Source organism: Chiloscyllium punctatum, chromosome 30 (genome assembly GCF_047496795.1).
Source record: "Chiloscyllium punctatum isolate Juve2018m chromosome 30, sChiPun1.3, whole genome shotgun sequence".
Lineage (NCBI taxonomy): Eukaryota > Metazoa > Chordata > Chondrichthyes > Orectolobiformes > Hemiscylliidae > Chiloscyllium > Chiloscyllium punctatum.
This window is the reverse complement of record NC_092768.1, coordinates 669,368-686,366: the sequence shown is the minus strand read 5'-3', so window position 1 is coordinate 686,366 and position 16,999 is coordinate 669,368. Positions and strand designations below refer to the sequence as shown.

Below are 16,999 nucleotides of genomic sequence, written 5' to 3'. Positions count from 1 at the left end.
GGAAGAAAGCAGACAAGGTTTCTGGTCCGGTGAGCCTTCTTGAGGACGGCAGTTTTCATTTGTCGCCAAAAAATGAGGAAGTCTCAAATGATCATCTCCTTGGTAGATGAAAGGACAGTTGGCCAGGGAGAGCAGAATGGAGAGTATCGTAGGTTTTGTTTGTTGACAAGAGCAGACCGCTCCGCCCTGGGAACGCATGGGACTTGAAATCGGCACTCCTGCATTGAGATATGGAGCTGGCCTCTCAAAATGCCGCAGACTCCCCGGCGGGGAATTGAACCCCGGTCTCCCGCGTGACAGGCGGGGATACTAACCACTATACTACCGAGGATTGGACGACAGCGCACTCTGTCGCATCCGTATTAGGTAGAATGTTCTTATGTGAAATTTGGATTTTGTTGTCAATTTGAGTTCTCCTTTAGATCATCTTCTACCTCTGTGGAGATGATTAAGAGAATAGTTATTGTTGTTTTCATGTTTTATTATTCGACTATCTTTCTTTCAAGTAATCCGCCGCTGCTGCTGCTGCTGTAAAACAGCCTTTTCGTTGTGCCCTACCGTCTGCGTTAAACTTCGTCTGCTGCTGATCCACGCGCGCTCTCCCATTACCTGCTTCTAACAAACTGATTTGTGTACGACAGCACAAATCCAACAGCCTGGCTTCAATTCCCACTGCCAAATGGACTCAGCACGAAAGCTTCCCTTTTTCAAGCTCGTCCCCTCAGGTTCTACTACCACCCATCAATCGCTTCCTCATCAGAGAGCAGTGCTCCCGGAGGACGGTGGGGTGACTTTACTGTACGCTGCATCAGATCTCTCAGCCATGCATTTAACATCGAAACGTAGAAATTAAGTGCAGGAGTAGGCCATTCAGCCCTTCAAGTCAGGCAGAATCCGAGGAGCAGGAAAATCAGGATGCTGCCTGACTTGCTTCGCGTTTCCAGCGCCACACTGATCGAGACTCTGATTTCCAGCAACTGCAGTCCTCACTTGTTCCATTCAGCCCTTCAAGACACCGCCACCGTTCAATGTGATCACGATTGAACATGTAATTTCAGTAAGCACTCCAGCTTCCTCTCCGTACCCCTGGATCCCTTTAGCTGCAAGGTCTACGTCCGGCTCCCTCTTGAGTGTATCTCACAAACCGGCATAGCCGCATCTTCCTGTGGGAGACAAGTCCACAGGTTCACCACTCTCTGAGAGAAAAATTCTTCCTGAATCGCTTGCCCTTCGTTCGGAGACTGTGACCCCTGGTTCTGGACGTCCCCAACATTGGGAACCGGTGAACTTTTGCTGGGATCCCTCAGTACCAAGCATGGATCTGCATGGGTTTCTCTTCAGAAGGGTCAGTGTGAATGGCCTGCTTCCACACTGTGTTGCTCCTATGATGCCAACAGTGTAGGTTGAGTACCTGCACGTGCTTTCTCAAGCTTGCCTCTGTGTTGACCTTCATGTTAACCCAGCCACTGGGCTTTGTGCTTCTATCGAGAAGAGCAGACGATGCCACTCAGATGACTTTGACTTTCCACTGTGGGTGTAGTACAGTCTGCCAGCAGCAGGGGATGGTGTTGCATCACCTTAATGGCAGGATCGGGTCCAAACTCTGAGGGGTCTGACCCCTTTTTGATTGGAGCGAGGGAGAGGGGAAAGCTCACTGTCATTTGTCGCTACCGGTTGCTTAAAGGTTTTAATTTGCACGCCGTTTGCGTGCGAGTTATATGCCCACTGACGGGACGAAGTGACAACAAAATCAGAGTGGGAAACAGAAATTGCTGGAGCAAGTCAGCATCTGGAGTGGGGGTGGGGGAAGGGGAAGAAAGCAGACAAGGTTTCTGGTCCGGTGAGCCTTCTTGAGGACGGCAGTTTTCATTTGTCGCCAAAAAATGAGGAAGTCTCAAATGATCATCTCCTTGGTAGATGAAAGGACAAGTTGGCCAGGGAGAGCAGAATGGAGAGTATCGTAGGTTTTGTTTGTTGACAAGAGCAGACCGCTCCGCCCTGGGAACGCATGGGAATTGAAATCGGCACTCCTGCATTGAGATATGGAGCTGGCCTCTCAAAATGCCGCAGACTCCCCGGCGGGGAATTGAACCCCGGTCTCCCGCGTGACAGGCGGGGATACTAACCACTATACTACCGAGGATTGGACGACAGCGCACTCTGTCGCATCCGTATTAGGTAGAATGTTCTTATGTGAAATTTGGATTTTGTTGTCAATTTGAGTTCTCCTTTAGATCATCTTCTACCTCTGTGGAGATGATTAAGAGAATAGTTATTGTTGTTTTCATGTTTTATTATTCGACTATCTTTCTTTCAAGTAATCCGCCGCTGCTGCTGCTGTAAAACAGCCTTTTCGTTGTGCCCTACCGTCTGCGTTAAACTTCGTCTGCTGCTGATCCACGCGCGCTCTCCCATTACCTGCTTCTAACAAACTGATTTGTGTACGACAGCACAAATCCAACAGCTTGGCTTCAATTCCCACTGCCAAATGGACTCAGCACGAAAGCTTCCCTTTTTCAAGCTCGTCCCCTCAGGTTCTACTACCACCCATCAATCGCTTCCTCATCAGAGAGCAGTGCTCCCGGAGGACGGTGGGGTGACTTTACTGTACGCTGCATCAGATCTCTCAGCCATGCATTTAACATCGAAACGTAGAAATTAAGTGCAGGAGTAGGCCATTCAGCCCTTCAAGTCAGGCAGAATCCGAGGAGCAGGAAAATCAGGATGCTGCCTGACTTGCTTCGCGTTTCCAGCGCCACACTGATCGAGACTCTGATTTCCAGCAACTGCAGTCCTCACTTGTTCCATTCAGCCCTTCAAGACACCGCCACCGTTCAATGTGATCACGATTGAACATGTAATTTCAGTAAGCACTCCAGCTTCCTCTCCGTACCCCTGGATCCCTTTAGCTGCAAGGTCTACGTCCGGCTCCCTCTTGAGTGTATCTCACAAACCGGCATAGCCGCATCTTCCTGTGGGAGACAAGTCCACAGGTTCACCACTCTCTGAGAGAAAAATTCTTCCTGAATCGCTTGCCCTTCGTTCGGAGACTGTGACCCCTGGTTCTGGACGTCCCCAACATTGGGAACCGGTGAACTTTTGCTGGGATCCCTCAGTACCAAGCCTGGATCTGCATGGGTTTCTCTTCAGAAGGGTCAGTGTGAATGGCCTGCTTCCACACTGTGGTGCTCCTATGATGCCAACAGTGTAGGTTGAGTACCTGCACGTGCTTTCTCAAGCTTGCCTCTGTGTTGACCTTCATGTTAACCCAGCCACTGGGCTTTGTCCTTCTATCGAGAAGAGCAGACGATGCCACTCAGATGACTTTGACTTTCCACTGTGGGTGTAGTACAGTCTGCCAGCAGCAGGGGATGGTGTTGCATCACCTTAATGGCAGGATCGGGTCCAAACTCTGAGGGGTCTGACCCCTTTTTGATTGGAGCGAGGGAGAGGGGAAAGCTCACTGTCATTTGTCGCTACCGGTTGCTTAAAGGTTTTAATTTGCACGCCGTTTGCGTGCGAGTTATATGCCCACTGACGGGACGAAGTGACAACAAAATCAGAGTGGGAAACAGAAATTGCTGGAGCAAGTCAGCATCTGGAGTGGGGGTGGGGGAAGGGGAAGAAAGCAGACAAGGTTTCTGGTCCGGTGAGCCTTCTTGAGGACGGCAGTTTTCATTTGTCGCCAAAAAATGAGGAAGTCTCAAATGATCATCTCCTTGGTAGATGAAAGGACAGTTGGCCAGGGAGAGCAGAATGGAGAGTATCGTAGGTTTTGTTTGTTGACAAGAGCAGACCGCTCCGCCCTGGGAACGCATGGGACTTGAAATCGGCACTCCTGCATTGAGATATGGAGCTGGCCTCTCAAAATGCCGCAGACTCCCCGGCGGGGAATTGAACCCCGGTCTCCCGCGTGACAGGCGGGGATACTAACCACTATACTACCGAGGATTGGACGACAGCGCACTCTGTCGCATCCGTATTAGGTAGAATGTTCTTATGTGAAATTTGGATTTTGTTGTCAATTTGAGTTCTCCTTTAGATCATCTTCTACCTCTGTGGAGATGATTAAGAGAATAGTTATTGTTGTTTTCATGTTTTATTATTCGACTATCTTTCTTTCAAGTAATCCGCCGCTGCTGCTGCTGCTGTAAAACAGCCTTTTCGTTGTGCCCTACCGTCTGCGTTAAACTTCGTCTGCTGCTGATCCACGCGCGCTCTCCCATTACCTGCTTCTAACAAACTGATTTGTGTACGACAGCACAAATCCAACAGCCTGGCTTCAATTCCCACTGCCAAATGGACTCAGCACGAAAGCTTCCCTTTTTCAAGCTCGTCCCCTCAGGTTCTACTACCACCCATCAATCGCTTCCTCATCAGAGAGCAGTGCTCCCGGAGGACGGTGGGGTGACTTTACTGTACGCTGCATCAGATCTCTCAGCCATGCATTTAACATCGAAACGTAGAAATTAAGTGCAGGAGTAGGCCATTCAGCCCTTCAAGTCAGGCAGAATCCGAGGAGCAGGAAAATCAGGATGCTGCCTGACTTGCTTCGCGTTTCCAGCGCCACACTGATCGAGACTCTGATTTCCAGCAACTGCAGTCCTCACTTGTTCCATTCAGCCCTTCAAGACACCGCCACCGTTCAATGTGATCACGATTGAACATGTAATTTCAGTAAGCACTCCAGCTTCCTCTCCGTACCCCTGGATCCCTTTAGCTGCAAGGTCTACGTCCGGCTCCCTCTTGAGTGTATCTCACAAACCGGCATAGCCGCATCTTCCTGTGGGAGACAAGTCCACAGGTTCACCACTCTCTGAGAGAAAAATTCTTCCTGAATCGCTTGCCCTTCGTTCGGAGACTGTCACCCCTGGTTCTGGACGTCCCCAACATTGGGAACCGGTGAACTTTTGCTGGGATCCCTCAGTACCAAGCATGGATCTGCATGGGTTTCTCTTCAGAAGGGTCAGTGTGAATGGCCTGCTTCCACACTGTGGTGCTCCTATGATGCCAACAGTGTAGGTTGAGTACCTGCACGTGCTTTCTCAAGCTTGCCTCTGTGTTGACCTTCATGTTAACCCAGCCACTGGGCTTTGTCCTTCTATCGAGAAGAGCAGACGATGCCACTCAGATGACTTTGACTTTCCACTGTGGGTGTAGTACAGTCTGCCAGCAGCAGGGGATGGTGTTGCATCACCTTAATGGCAGGATCGGGTCCAAACTCTGAGGGGTCTGACCCCTTTTTGATTGGAGCGAGGGAGAGGGGAAAGCTCACTGTCATTTGTCGCTACCGGTTGCTTAAAGGTTTTAATTTGCACGCCGTTTGCGTGCGAGTTATATGCCCACTGACGGGACGAAGTGACAACAAAATCAGAGTGGGAAACAGAAATTGCTGGAGCAAGTCAGCATCTGGAGTGGGGGTGGGGGAAGGGGAAGAAAGCAGACAAGGTTTCTGGTCCGGTGAGCCTTCTTGAGGACGGCAGTTTTCATTTGTCGCCAAAAAATGAGGAAGTCTCAAATGATCATCTCCTTGGTAGATGAAAGGACAAGTTGGCCAGGGAGAGCAGAATGGAGAGTATCGTAGGTTTTGTTTGTTGACAAGAGCAGACCGCTCCGCCCTGGGAACGCATGGGACTTGAAATCGGCACTCCTGCATTGAGATATGGAGCTGGCCTCTCAAAATGCCGCAGACTCCCCGGCGGGGAATTGAACCCCCGGTCTCCCGCGTGACAGGCGGGGATACTAACCACTATACTACCGAGGATTGGACGACAGCGCACTCTGTCGCATCCGTATTAGGTAGAATGTTCTTATGTGAAATTTGGATTTTGTTGTCAATTTGAGTTCTCCTTTAGATCATCTTCTACCTCTGTGGAGATGATTAAGAGAATAGTTATTGTTGTTTTCATGTTTTATTATTCGACTATCTTTCTTTCAAGTAATCCGCCGCTGCTGCTGCTGTAAAACAGCCTTTTCGTTGTGCCCTACCGTCTGCGTTAAACTTCGTCTGCTGCTGATCCACGCGCGCTCTCCCATTACCTGCTTCTAACAAACTGATTTGTGTACGACAGCACAAATCCAACAGCCTGGCTTCAATTCCCACTGCCAAATGGACTCAGCACGAAAGCTTCCCTTTTTCAAGCTCGTCCCCTCAGGTTCTACTACCACCCATCAATCGCTTCCTCATCAGAGAGCAGTGCTCCCGGAGGACGGTGGGGTGACTTTACTGTACGCTGCATCAGATCTCTCAGCCATGCATTTAACATCGAAACGTAGAAATTAAGTGCAGGAGTAGGCCATTCAGCCCTTCAAGTCAGGCAGAATCCGAGGAGCAGGAAAATCAGGATGCTGCCTGACTTGCTTCGCGTTTCCAGCGCCACACTGATCGAGACTCTGATTTCCAGCAACTGCAGTCCTCACTTGTTCCATTCAGCCCTTCAAGACACCGCCACCGTTCAATGTGATCACGATTGAACATGTAATTTCAGTAAGCACTCCAGCTTCCTCTCCGTACCCCTGGATCCCTTTAGCTGCAAGGTCTACGTCCGGCTCCCTCTTGAGTGTATCTCACAAACCGGCATAGCCGCATCTTCCTGTGGGAGACAAGTCCACAGGTTCACCACTCTCTGAGAGAAAAATTCTTCCTGAATCGCTTGCCCTTCGTTCGGAGACTGTCACCCCTGGTTCTGGACGTCCCCAACATTGGGAACCGGTGAACTTTTGCTGGGATCCCTCAGTACCAAGCATGGATCTGCATGGGTTTCTCTTCAGAAGGGTCAGTGTGAATGGCCTGCTTCCACACTGTGGTGCTCCTATGATGCCAACAGTGTAGGTTGAGTACCTGCACGTGCTTTCTCAAGCTTGCCTCTGTGTTGACCTTCATGTTAACCCAGCCACTGGGCTTTGTCCTTCTATCGAGAAGAGCAGACGATGCCACTCAGATGACTTTGACTTTCCACTGTGGGTGTAGTACAGTCTGCCAGCAGCAGGGGATGGTGTTGCATCACCTTAATGGCAGGATCGGGTCCAAACTCTGAGGGGTCTGACCCCTTTTTGATTGGAGCGAGGGAGAGGGGAAAGCTCACTGTCATTTGTCGCTACCGGTTGCTTAAAGGTTTTAATTTGCACGCCGTTTGCGTGCGAGTTATATGCCCACTGACGGGACGAAGTGACAACAAAATCAGAGTGGGAAACAGAAATTGCTGGAGCAAGTCAGCATCTGGAGTGGGGGTGGGGGAAGGGGAAGAAAGCAGACAAGGTTTCTGGTCCGGTGAGCCTTCTTGAGGACGGCAGTTTTCATTTGTCGCCAAAAAATGAGGAAGTCTCAAATGATCATCTCCTTGGTAGATGAAAGGACAGTTGGCCAGGGAGAGCAGAATGGAGAGTATCGTAGGTTTTGTTTGTTGACAAGAGCAGACCGCTCCGCCCTGGGAACGCATGGGACTTGAAATCGGCACTCCTGCATTGAGATATGGAGCTGGCCTCTCAAAATGCCGCAGACTCCCCGGCGGGGAATTGAACCCCGGTCTCCCGCGTGACAGGCGGGGATACTAACCACTATACTACCGAGGATTGGACGACAGCGCACTCTGTCGCATCCGTATTAGGTAGAATGTTCTTATGTGAAATTTGGATTTTGTTGTCAATTTGAGTTCTCCTTTAGATCATCTTCTACCTCTGTGGAGATGATTAAGAGAATAGTTATTGTTGTTTTCATGTTTTATTATTCGACTATCTTTCTTTCAAGTAATCCGCCGCTGCTGCTGCTGCTGTAAAACAGCCTTTTCGTTGTGCCCTACCGTCTGCGTTAAACTTCGTCTGCTGCTGATCCACGCGCGCTCTCCCATTACCTGCTTCTAACAAACTGATTTGTGTACGACAGCACAAATCCAACAGCCTGGCTTCAATTCCCACTGCCAAATGGACTCAGCACGAAAGCTTCCCTTTTTCAAGCTCGTCCCCTCAGGTTCTACTACCACCCATCAATCGCTTCCTCATCAGAGAGCAGTGCTCCCGGAGGACGGTGGGGTGACTTTACTGTACGCTGCATCAGATCTCTCAGCCATGCATTTAACATCGAAACGTAGAAATTAAGTGCAGGAGTAGGCCATTCAGCCCTTCAAGTCAGGCAGAATCCGAGGAGCAGGAAAATCAGGATGCTGCCTGACTTGCTTCGCGTTTCCAGCGCCACACTGATCGAGACTCTGATTTCCAGCAACTGCAGTCCTCACTTGTTCCATTCAGCCCTTCAAGACACCGCCACCGTTCAATGTGATCACGATTGAACATGTAATTTCAGTAAGCACTCCAGCTTCCTCTCCGTACCCCTGGATCCCTTTAGCTGCAAGGTCTACGTCCGGCTCCCTCTTGAGTGTATCTCACAAACCGGCATAGCCGCATCTTCCTGTGGGAGACAAGTCCACAGGTTCACCACTCTCTGAGAGAAAAATTCTTCCTGAATCGCTTGCCCTTCGTTCGGAGACTGTCACCCCTGGTTCTGGACGTCCCCAACATTGGGAACCGGTGAACTTTTGCTGGGATCCCTCAGTACCAAGCATGGATCTGCATGGGTTTCTCTTCAGAAGGGTCAGTGTGAATGGCCTGCTTCCACACTGTGGTGCTCCTATGATGCCAACAGTGTAGGTTGAGTACCTGCACGTGCTTTCTCAAGCTTGCCTCTGTGTTGACCTTCATGTTAACCCAGCCACTGGGCTTTGTCCTTCTATCGAGAAGAGCAGACGATGCCACTCAGATGACTTTGACTTTCCACTGTGGGTGTAGTACAGTCTGCCAGCAGCAGGGGATGGTGTTGCATCACCTTAATGGCAGGATCGGGTCCAAACTCTGAGGGGTCTGACCCCTTTTTGATTGGAGCGAGGGAGAGGGGAAAGCTCACTGTCATTTGTCGCTACCGGTTGCTTAAAGGTTTTAATTTGCACGCCGTTTGCGTGCGAGTTATATGCCCACTGACGGGACGAAGTGACAACAAAATCAGAGTGGGAAACAGAAATTGCTGGAGCAAGTCAGCATCTGGAGTGGGGGTGGGGGAAGGGGAAGAAAGCAGACAAGGTTTCTGGTCCGGTGAGCCTTCTTGAGGACGGCAGTTTTCATTTGTCGCCAAAAAATGAGGAAGTCTCAAATGATCATCTCCTTGGTAGATGAAAGGACAAGTTGGCCAGGGAGAGCAGAATGGAGAGTATCGTAGGTTTTGTTTGTTGACAAGAGCAGACCGCTCCGCCCTGGGAACGCATGGGACTTGAAATCGGCACTCCTGCATTGAGATATGGAGCTGGCCTCTCAAAATGCCGCAGACTCCCCGGCGGGGAATTGAACCCCCGGTCTCCCGCGTGACAGGCGGGGATACTAACCACTATACTACCGAGGATTGGACGACAGCGCACTCTGTCGCATCCGTATTAGGTAGAATGTTCTTATGTGAAATTTGGATTTTGTTGTCAATTTGAGTTCTCCTTTAGATCATCTTCTACCTCTGTGGAGATGATTAAGAGAATAGTTATTGTTGTTTTCATGTTTTATTATTCGACTATCTTTCTTTCAAGTAATCCGCCGCTGCTGCTGCTGCTGCTGTAAAACAGCCTTTTCGTTGTGCCCTACCGTCTGCGTTAAACTTCGTCTGCTGCTGATCCACGCGCGCTCTCCCATTACCTGCTTCTAACAAACTGATTTGTGTACGACAGCACAAATCCAACAGCCTGGCTTCAATTCCCACTGCCAAATGGACTCAGCACGAAAGCTTCCCTTTTTCAAGCTCGTCCCCTCAGGTTCTACTACCACCCATCAATCGCTTCCTCATCAGAGAGCAGTGCTCCCAGAGGACGGTGGGGTGACTTTACTGTACGCTGCATCAGATCTCTCAGCCATGCATTTAACATCGAAACGTAGAAATTAAGTGCAGGAGTAGGCCATTCAGCCCTTCAAGTCAGGCAGAATCCGAGGAGCAGGAAAATCAGGATGCTGCCTGACTTGCTTCGCGTTTCCAGCGCCACACTGATCGAGACTCTGATTTCCAGCAACTGCAGTCCTCACTTGTTCCATTCAGCCCTTCAAGACACCGCCACCGTTCAATGTGATCACGATTGAACATGTAATTTCAGTAAGCACTCCAGCTTCCTCTCCGTACCCCTGGATCCCTTTAGCTGCAAGGTCTACGTCCGGCTCCCTCTTGAGTGTATCTCACAAACCGGCATAGCCGCATCTTCCTGTGGGAGACAAGTCCACAGGTTCACCACTCTCTGAGAGAAAAATTCTTCCTGAATCGCTTGCCCTTCGTTCGGAGACTGTCACCCCTGGTTCTGGACGTCCCCAACATTGGGAACCGGTGAACTTTTGCTGGGATCCCTCAGTACCAAGCATGGATCTGCATGGGTTTCTCTTCAGAAGGGTCAGTGTGAATGGCCTGCTTCCACACTGTGTTGCTCCTATGATGCCAACAGTGTAGGTTGAGTACCTGCACGTGCTTTCTCAAGCTTGCCTCTGTGTTGACCTTCATGTTAACCCAGCCACTGGGCTTTGTCCTTCTATCGAGAAGAGCAGACGATGCCACTCAGATGACTTTGACTTTCCACTGTGGGTGTAGTACAGTCTGCCAGCAGCAGGGGATGGTGTTGCATCACCTTAATGGCAGGATCGGGTCCAAACTCTGAGGGGTCTGACCCCTTTTTGATTGGAGCGAGGGAGAGGGGAAAGCTCACTGTCATTTGTCGCTACCGGTTGCTTAAAGGTTTTAATTTGCACGCCGTTTGCGTGCGAGTTATATGCCCACTGACGGGACGAAGTGACAACAAAATCAGAGTGGGAAACAGAAATTGCTGGAGCAAGTCAGCATCTGGAGTGGGGGTGGGGGAAGGGGAAGAAAGCAGACAAGGTTTCTGGTCCGGTGAGCCTTCTTGAGGACGGCAGTTTTCATTTGTCGCCAAAAAATGAGGAAGTCTCAAATGATCATCTCCTTGGTAGATGAAAGGACAAGTTGGCCAGGGAGAGCAGAATGGAGAGTATCGTAGGTTTTGTTTGTTGACAAGAGCAGACCGCTCCGCCCTGGGAACGCATGGGACTTGAAATCGGCACTCCTGCATTGAGATATGGAGCTGGCCTCTCAAAATGCCGCAGACTGCCCGGCGGGGAATTGAACCCCGGTCTCCCGCGTGACAGGCGGGGATACTAACCACTATACTACCGAGGATTGGACGACAGCGCACTCTGTCGCATCCGTATTAGGTAGAATGTTCTTATGTGAAATTTGGATTTTGTTGTCAATTTGAGTTCTCCTTTAGATCATCTTCTACCTCTGTGGAGATGATTAAGAGAATAGTTATTGTTGTTTTCATGTTTTATTATTCGACTATCTTTCTTTCAAGTAATCCGCCGCTGCTGCTGCTGCTGCTGTAAAACAGCCTTTTCGTTGTGCCCTACCGTCTGCGTTAAACTTCGTCTGCTGCTGATCCACGCGCGCTCTCCCATTACCTGCTTCTAACAAACTGATTTGTGTACGACAGCACAAATCCAACAGCCTGGCTTCAATTCCCACTGCCAAATGGACTCAGCACGAAAGCTTCCCTTTTTCAAGCTCGTCCCCTCAGGTTCTACTACCACCCATCAATCGCTTCCTCATCAGAGAGCAGTGCTCCCGGAGGACGGTGGGGTGACTTTACTGTACGCTGCATCAGATCTCTCAGCCATGCATTTAACATCGAAACGTAGAAATTAAGTGCAGGAGTAGGCCATTCAGCCCTTCAAGTCAGGCAGAATCCGAGGAGCAGGAAAATCAGGATGCTGCCTGACTTGCTTCGCGTTTCCAGCGCCACACTGATCGAGACTCTGATTTCCAGCAACTGCAGTCCTCACTTGTTCCATTCAGCCCTTCAAGACACCGCCACCGTTCAATGTGATCACGATTGAACATGTAATTTCAGTAAGCACTCCAGCTTCCTCTCCGTACCCCTGGATCCCTTTAGCTGCAAGGTCTACGTCCGGCTCCCTCTTGAGTGTATCTCACAAACCGGCATAGCCGCATCTTCCTGTGGGAGACAAGTCCACAGGTTCACCACTCTCTGAGAGAAAAATTCTTCCTGAATCGCTTGCCCTTCGTTCGGAGACTGTGACCCCTGGTTCTGGACGTCCCCAACATTGGGAACCGGTGAACTTTTGCTGGGATCCCTCAGTACCAAGCATGGATCTGCATGGGTTTCTCTTCAGAAGGGTCAGTGTGAATGGCCTGCTTCCACACTGTGGTGCTCCTATGATGCCAACAGTGTAGGTTGAGTACCTGCACGTGCTTTCTCAAGCTTGCCTCTGTGTTGACCTTCATGTTAACCCAGCCACTGGGCTTTGTCCTTCTATCGAGAAGAGCAGACGATGCCACTCAGATGACTTTGACTTTCCACTGTGGGTGTAGTACAGTCTGCCAGCAGCAGGGGATGGTGTTGCATCACCTTAATGGCAGGATCGGGTCCAAACTCTGAGGGGTCTGACCCCTTTTTGATTGGAGCGAGGGAGAGGGGAAAGCTCACTGTCATTTGTCGCTACCGGTTGCTTAAAGGTTTTAATTTGCACGCCGTTTGCGTGCGAGTTATATGCCCACTGACGGGACGAAGTGACAACAAAATCAGAGTGGGAAACAGAAATTGCTGGAGCAAGTCAGCATCTGGAGTGGGGGTGGGGGAAGGGGAAGAAAGCAGACAAGGTTTCTGGTCCGGTGAGCCTTCTTGAGGACGGCAGTTTTCATTTGTCGCCAAAAAATGAGGAAGTCTCAAATGATCATCTCCTTGGTAGATGAAAGGACAGTTGGCCAGGGAGAGCAGAATGGAGAGTATCGTAGGTTTTGTTTGTTGACAAGAGCAGACCGCTCCGCCCTGGGAACGCATGGGACTTGAAATCGGCACTCCTGCATTGAGATATGGAGCTGGCCTCTCAAAATGCCGCAGACTCCCCGGCGGGGAATTGAACCCCGGTCTCCCGCGTGACAGGCGGGGATACTAACCACTATACTACCGAGGATTGGACGACAGCGCACTCTGTCGCATCCGTATTAGGTAGAATGTTCTTATGTGAAATTTGGATTTTGTTGTCAATTTGAGTTCTCCTTTAGATCATCTTCTACCTCTGTGGAGATGATTAAGAGAATAGTTATTGTTGTTTTCATGTTTTATTATTCGACTATCTTTCTTTCAAGTAATCCGCCGCTGCTGCTGCTGCTGTAAAACAGCCTTTTCGTTGTGCCCTACCGTCTGCGTTAAACTTCGTCTGCTGCTGATCCACGCGCGCTCTCCCATTACCTGCTTCTAACAAACTGATTTGTGTACGACAGCACAAATCCAACAGCCTGGCTTCAATTCCCACTGCCAAATGGACTCAGCACGAAAGCTTCCCTTTTTCAAGCTCGTCCCCTCAGGTTCTACTACCACCCATCAATCGCTTCCTCATCAGAGAGCAGTGCTCCCGGAGGACGGTGGGGTGACTTTACTGTACGCTGCATCAGATCTCTCAGCCATGCATTTAACATCGAAACGTAGAAATTAAGTGCAGGAGTAGGCCATTCAGCCCTTCAAGTCAGGCAGAATCCGAGGAGCAGGAAAATCAGGATGCTGCCTGACTTGCTTCGCGTTTCCAGCGCCACACTGATCGAGACTCTGATTTCCAGCAACTGCAGTCCTCACTTGTTCCATTCAGCCCTTCAAGACACCGCCACCGTTCAATGTGATCACGATTGAACATGTAATTTCAGTAAGCACTCCAGCTTCCTCTCCGTACCCCTGGATCCCTTTAGCTGCAAGGTCTACGTCCGGCTCCCTCTTGAGTGTATCTCACAAACCGGCATAGCCGCATCTTCCTGTGGGAGACAAGTCCACAGGTTCACCACTCTCTGAGAGAAAAATTCTTCCTGAATCGCTTGCCCTTCGTTCGGAGACTGTGACCCCTGGTTCTGGACGTCCCCAACATTGGGAACCGGTGAACTTTTGCTGGGATCCCTCAGTACCAAGCATGGATCTGCATGGGTTTCTCTTCAGAAGGGTCAGTGTGAATGGCCTGCTTCCACACTGTGTTGCTCCTATGATGCCAACAGTGTAGGTTGAGTACCTGCACGTGCTTTCTCAAGCTTGCCTCTGTGTTGACCTTCATGTTAACCCAGCCACTGGGCTTTGTGCTTCTATCGAGAAGAGCAGACGATGCCACTCAGATGACTTTGACTTTCCACTGTGGGTGTAGTACAGTCTGCCAGCAGCAGGGGATGGTGTTGCATCACCTTAATGGCAGGATCGGGTCCAAACTCTGAGGGGTCTGACCCCTTTTTGATTGGAGCGAGGGAGAGGGGAAAGCTCACTGTCATTTGTCGCTACCGGTTGCTTAAAGGTTTTAATTTGCACGCCGTTTGCGTGCGAGTTATATGCCCACTGACGGGACGAAGTGACAACAAAATCAGAGTGGGAAACAGAAATTGCTGGAGCAAGTCAGCATCTGGAGTGGGGGTGGGGGAAGGGGAAGAAAGCAGACAAGGTTTCTGGTCCGGTGAGCCTTCTTGAGGACGGCAGTTTTCATTTGTCGCCAAAAAATGAGGAAGTCTCAAATGATCATCTCCTTGGTAGATGAAAGGACAAGTTGGCCAGGGAGAGCAGAATGGAGAGTATCGTAGGTTTTGTTTGTTGACAAGAGCAGACCGCTCCGCCCTGGGAACGCATGGGAATTGAAATCGGCACTCCTGCATTGAGATATGGAGCTGGCCTCTCAAAATGCCGCAGACTCCCCGGCGGGGAATTGAACCCCGGTCTCCCGCGTGACAGGCGGGGATACTAACCACTATACTACCGAGGATTGGACGACAGCGCACTCTGTCGCATCCGTATTAGGTAGAATGTTCTTATGTGAAATTTGGATTTTGTTGTCAATTTGAGTTCTCCTTTAGATCATCTTCTACCTCTGTGGAGATGATTAAGAGAATAGTTATTGTTGTTTTCATGTTTTATTATTCGACTATCTTTCTTTCAAGTAATCCGCCGCTGCTGCTGCTGCTGTAAAACAGCCTTTTCGTTGTGCCCTACCGTCTGCGTTAAACTTCGTCTGCTGCTGATCCACGCGCGCTCTCCCATTACCTGCTTCTAACAAACTGATTTGTGTACGACAGCACAAATCCAACAGCCTGGCTTCAATTCCCACTGCCAAATGGACTCAGCACGAAAGCTTCCCTTTTTCAAGCTCGTCCCCTCAGGTTCTACTACCACCCATCAATCGCTTCCTCATCAGAGAGCAGTGCTCCCGGAGGACGGTGGGGTGACTTTACTGTACGCTGCATCAGATCTCTCAGCCATGCATTTAACATCGAAACGTAGAAATTAAGTGCAGGAGTAGGCCATTCAGCCCTTCAAGTCAGGCAGAATCCGAGGAGCAGGAAAATCAGGATGCTGCCTGACTTGCTTCGCGTTTCCAGCGCCACACTGATCGAGACTCTGATTTCCAGCAACTGCAGTCCTCACTTGTTCCATTCAGCCCTTCAAGACACCGCCACCGTTCAATGTGATCACGATTGAACATGTAATTTCAGTAAGCACTCCAGCTTCCTCTCCGTACCCCTGGATCCCTTTAGCTGCAAGGTCTACGTCCGGCTCCCTCTTGAGTGTATCTCACAAACCGGCATAGCCGCATCTTCCTGTGGGAGACAAGTCCACAGGTTCACCACTCTCTGAGAGAAAAATTCTTCCTGAATCGCTTGCCCTTCGTTCGGAGACTGTGACCCCTGGTTCTGGACGTCCCCAACATTGGGAACCGGTGAACTTTTGCTGGGATCCCTCAGTACCAAGCATGGATCTGCATGGGTTTCTCTTCAGAAGGGTCAGTGTGAATGGCCTGCTTCCACACTGTGGTGCTCCTATGATGCCAACAGTGTAGGTTGAGTACCTGCACGTGCTTTCTCAAGCTTGCCTCTGTGTTGACCTTCATGTTAACCCAGCCACTGGGCTTTGTCCTTCTATCGAGAAGAGCAGACGATGCCACTCAGATGACTTTGACTTTCCACTGTGGGTGTAGTACAGTCTGCCAGCAGCAGGGGATGGTGTTGCATCACCTTAATGGCAGGATCGGGTCCAAACTCTGAGGGGTCTGACCCCTTTTTGATTGGAGCGAGGGAGAGGGGAAAGCTCACTGTCATTTGTCGCTACCGGTTGCTTAAAGGTTTTAATTTGCACGCCGTTTGCGTGCGAGTTATATGCCCACTGACGGGACGAAGTGACAACAAAATCAGAGTGGGAAACAGAAATTGCTGGAGCAAGTCAGCATCTGGAGTGGGGGTGGGGGAAGGGGAAGAAAGCAGACAAGGTTTCTGGTCCGGTGAGCCTTCTTGAGGACGGCAGTTTTCATTTGTCGCCAAAAAATGAGGAAGTCTCAAATGATCATCTCCTTGGTAGATGAAAGGACAGTTGGCCAGGGAGAGCAGAATGGAGAGTATCGTAGGTTTTGTTTGTTGACAAGAGCAGACCGCTCCGCCCTGGGAACGCATGGGACTTGAAATCGGCACTCCTGCATTGAGATATGGAGCTGGCCTCTCAAAATGCCGCAGACTCCCCGGCGGGGAATTGAACCCCGGTCGCCCGCGTGACAGGCGGGGATACTAACCACTATACTACCGAGGATTGGACGACAGCGCACTCTGTCGCATCCGTATTAGGTAGAATGTTCTTATGTGAAATTTGGATTTTGTTGTCAATTTGAGTTCTCCTTTAGATCATCTTCTACCTCTGTGGAGATGATTAAGAGAATAGTTATTGTTGTTTTCATGTTTTATTATTCGACTATCTTTCTTTCAAGTAATCCGCCGCTGCTGCTGCTGCTGTAAAACAGCCTTTTCGTTGTGCCCTACCGTCTGCGTTAAACTTCGTCTGCTGCTGATCCACGCGCGCTCTCCCATTACCTGCTTCTAACAAACTGATTTGTGTACGACAGCACAAATCCAACAGCCTGGCTTCAATTCCCACTGCCAAATGGACTCAGCACG

At 50.1% G+C, this 16,999-nt stretch overlaps 10 non-coding genes across 10 annotated transcripts; all 10 read right to left on the bottom strand.

Annotated features, from left to right (window-relative positions):
• Positions 1-259: 259 nt before the first annotated feature.
• On the bottom strand, positions 260-331 carry trnad-guc (transfer RNA aspartic acid (anticodon GUC)). The gene has a single exon. It is a non-coding gene; the product is annotated as a tRNA-Asp (tRNA).
• A 1,740-nt stretch (positions 332-2,071) lies between these two features.
• On the bottom strand, positions 2,072-2,143 carry trnad-guc (transfer RNA aspartic acid (anticodon GUC)). The gene has a single exon. It is a non-coding gene; the product is annotated as a tRNA-Asp (tRNA).
• A 1,736-nt stretch (positions 2,144-3,879) lies between these two features.
• Positions 3,880-3,951, bottom strand: trnad-guc (transfer RNA aspartic acid (anticodon GUC)). Its single transcript has one exon. It is a non-coding gene; the product is annotated as a tRNA-Asp (tRNA).
• A 1,740-nt stretch (positions 3,952-5,691) lies between these two features.
• trnad-guc (transfer RNA aspartic acid (anticodon GUC)) lies at positions 5,692-5,764 on the bottom strand. Its single transcript has one exon. It is a non-coding gene; the product is annotated as a tRNA-Asp (tRNA).
• Positions 5,765-7,500: 1,736 nt separating this feature from the next.
• trnad-guc (transfer RNA aspartic acid (anticodon GUC)) lies at positions 7,501-7,572 on the bottom strand. Its single transcript has one exon. It is a non-coding gene; the product is annotated as a tRNA-Asp (tRNA).
• A 1,740-nt stretch (positions 7,573-9,312) lies between these two features.
• On the bottom strand, positions 9,313-9,385 carry trnad-guc (transfer RNA aspartic acid (anticodon GUC)). Its single transcript has one exon. It is a non-coding gene; the product is annotated as a tRNA-Asp (tRNA).
• Positions 9,386-11,128: 1,743 nt separating this feature from the next.
• On the bottom strand, positions 11,129-11,200 carry trnad-guc (transfer RNA aspartic acid (anticodon GUC)). The gene has a single exon. It is a non-coding gene; the product is annotated as a tRNA-Asp (tRNA).
• Positions 11,201-12,942: 1,742 nt separating this feature from the next.
• Positions 12,943-13,014, bottom strand: trnad-guc (transfer RNA aspartic acid (anticodon GUC)). Its single transcript has one exon. It is a non-coding gene; the product is annotated as a tRNA-Asp (tRNA).
• Positions 13,015-14,754: 1,740 nt separating this feature from the next.
• Positions 14,755-14,826, bottom strand: trnad-guc (transfer RNA aspartic acid (anticodon GUC)). The gene has a single exon. It is a non-coding gene; the product is annotated as a tRNA-Asp (tRNA).
• A 1,739-nt stretch (positions 14,827-16,565) lies between these two features.
• On the bottom strand, positions 16,566-16,637 carry trnad-guc (transfer RNA aspartic acid (anticodon GUC)). Its single transcript has one exon. It is a non-coding gene; the product is annotated as a tRNA-Asp (tRNA).
• Positions 16,638-16,999: the final 362 nt, after the last annotated feature.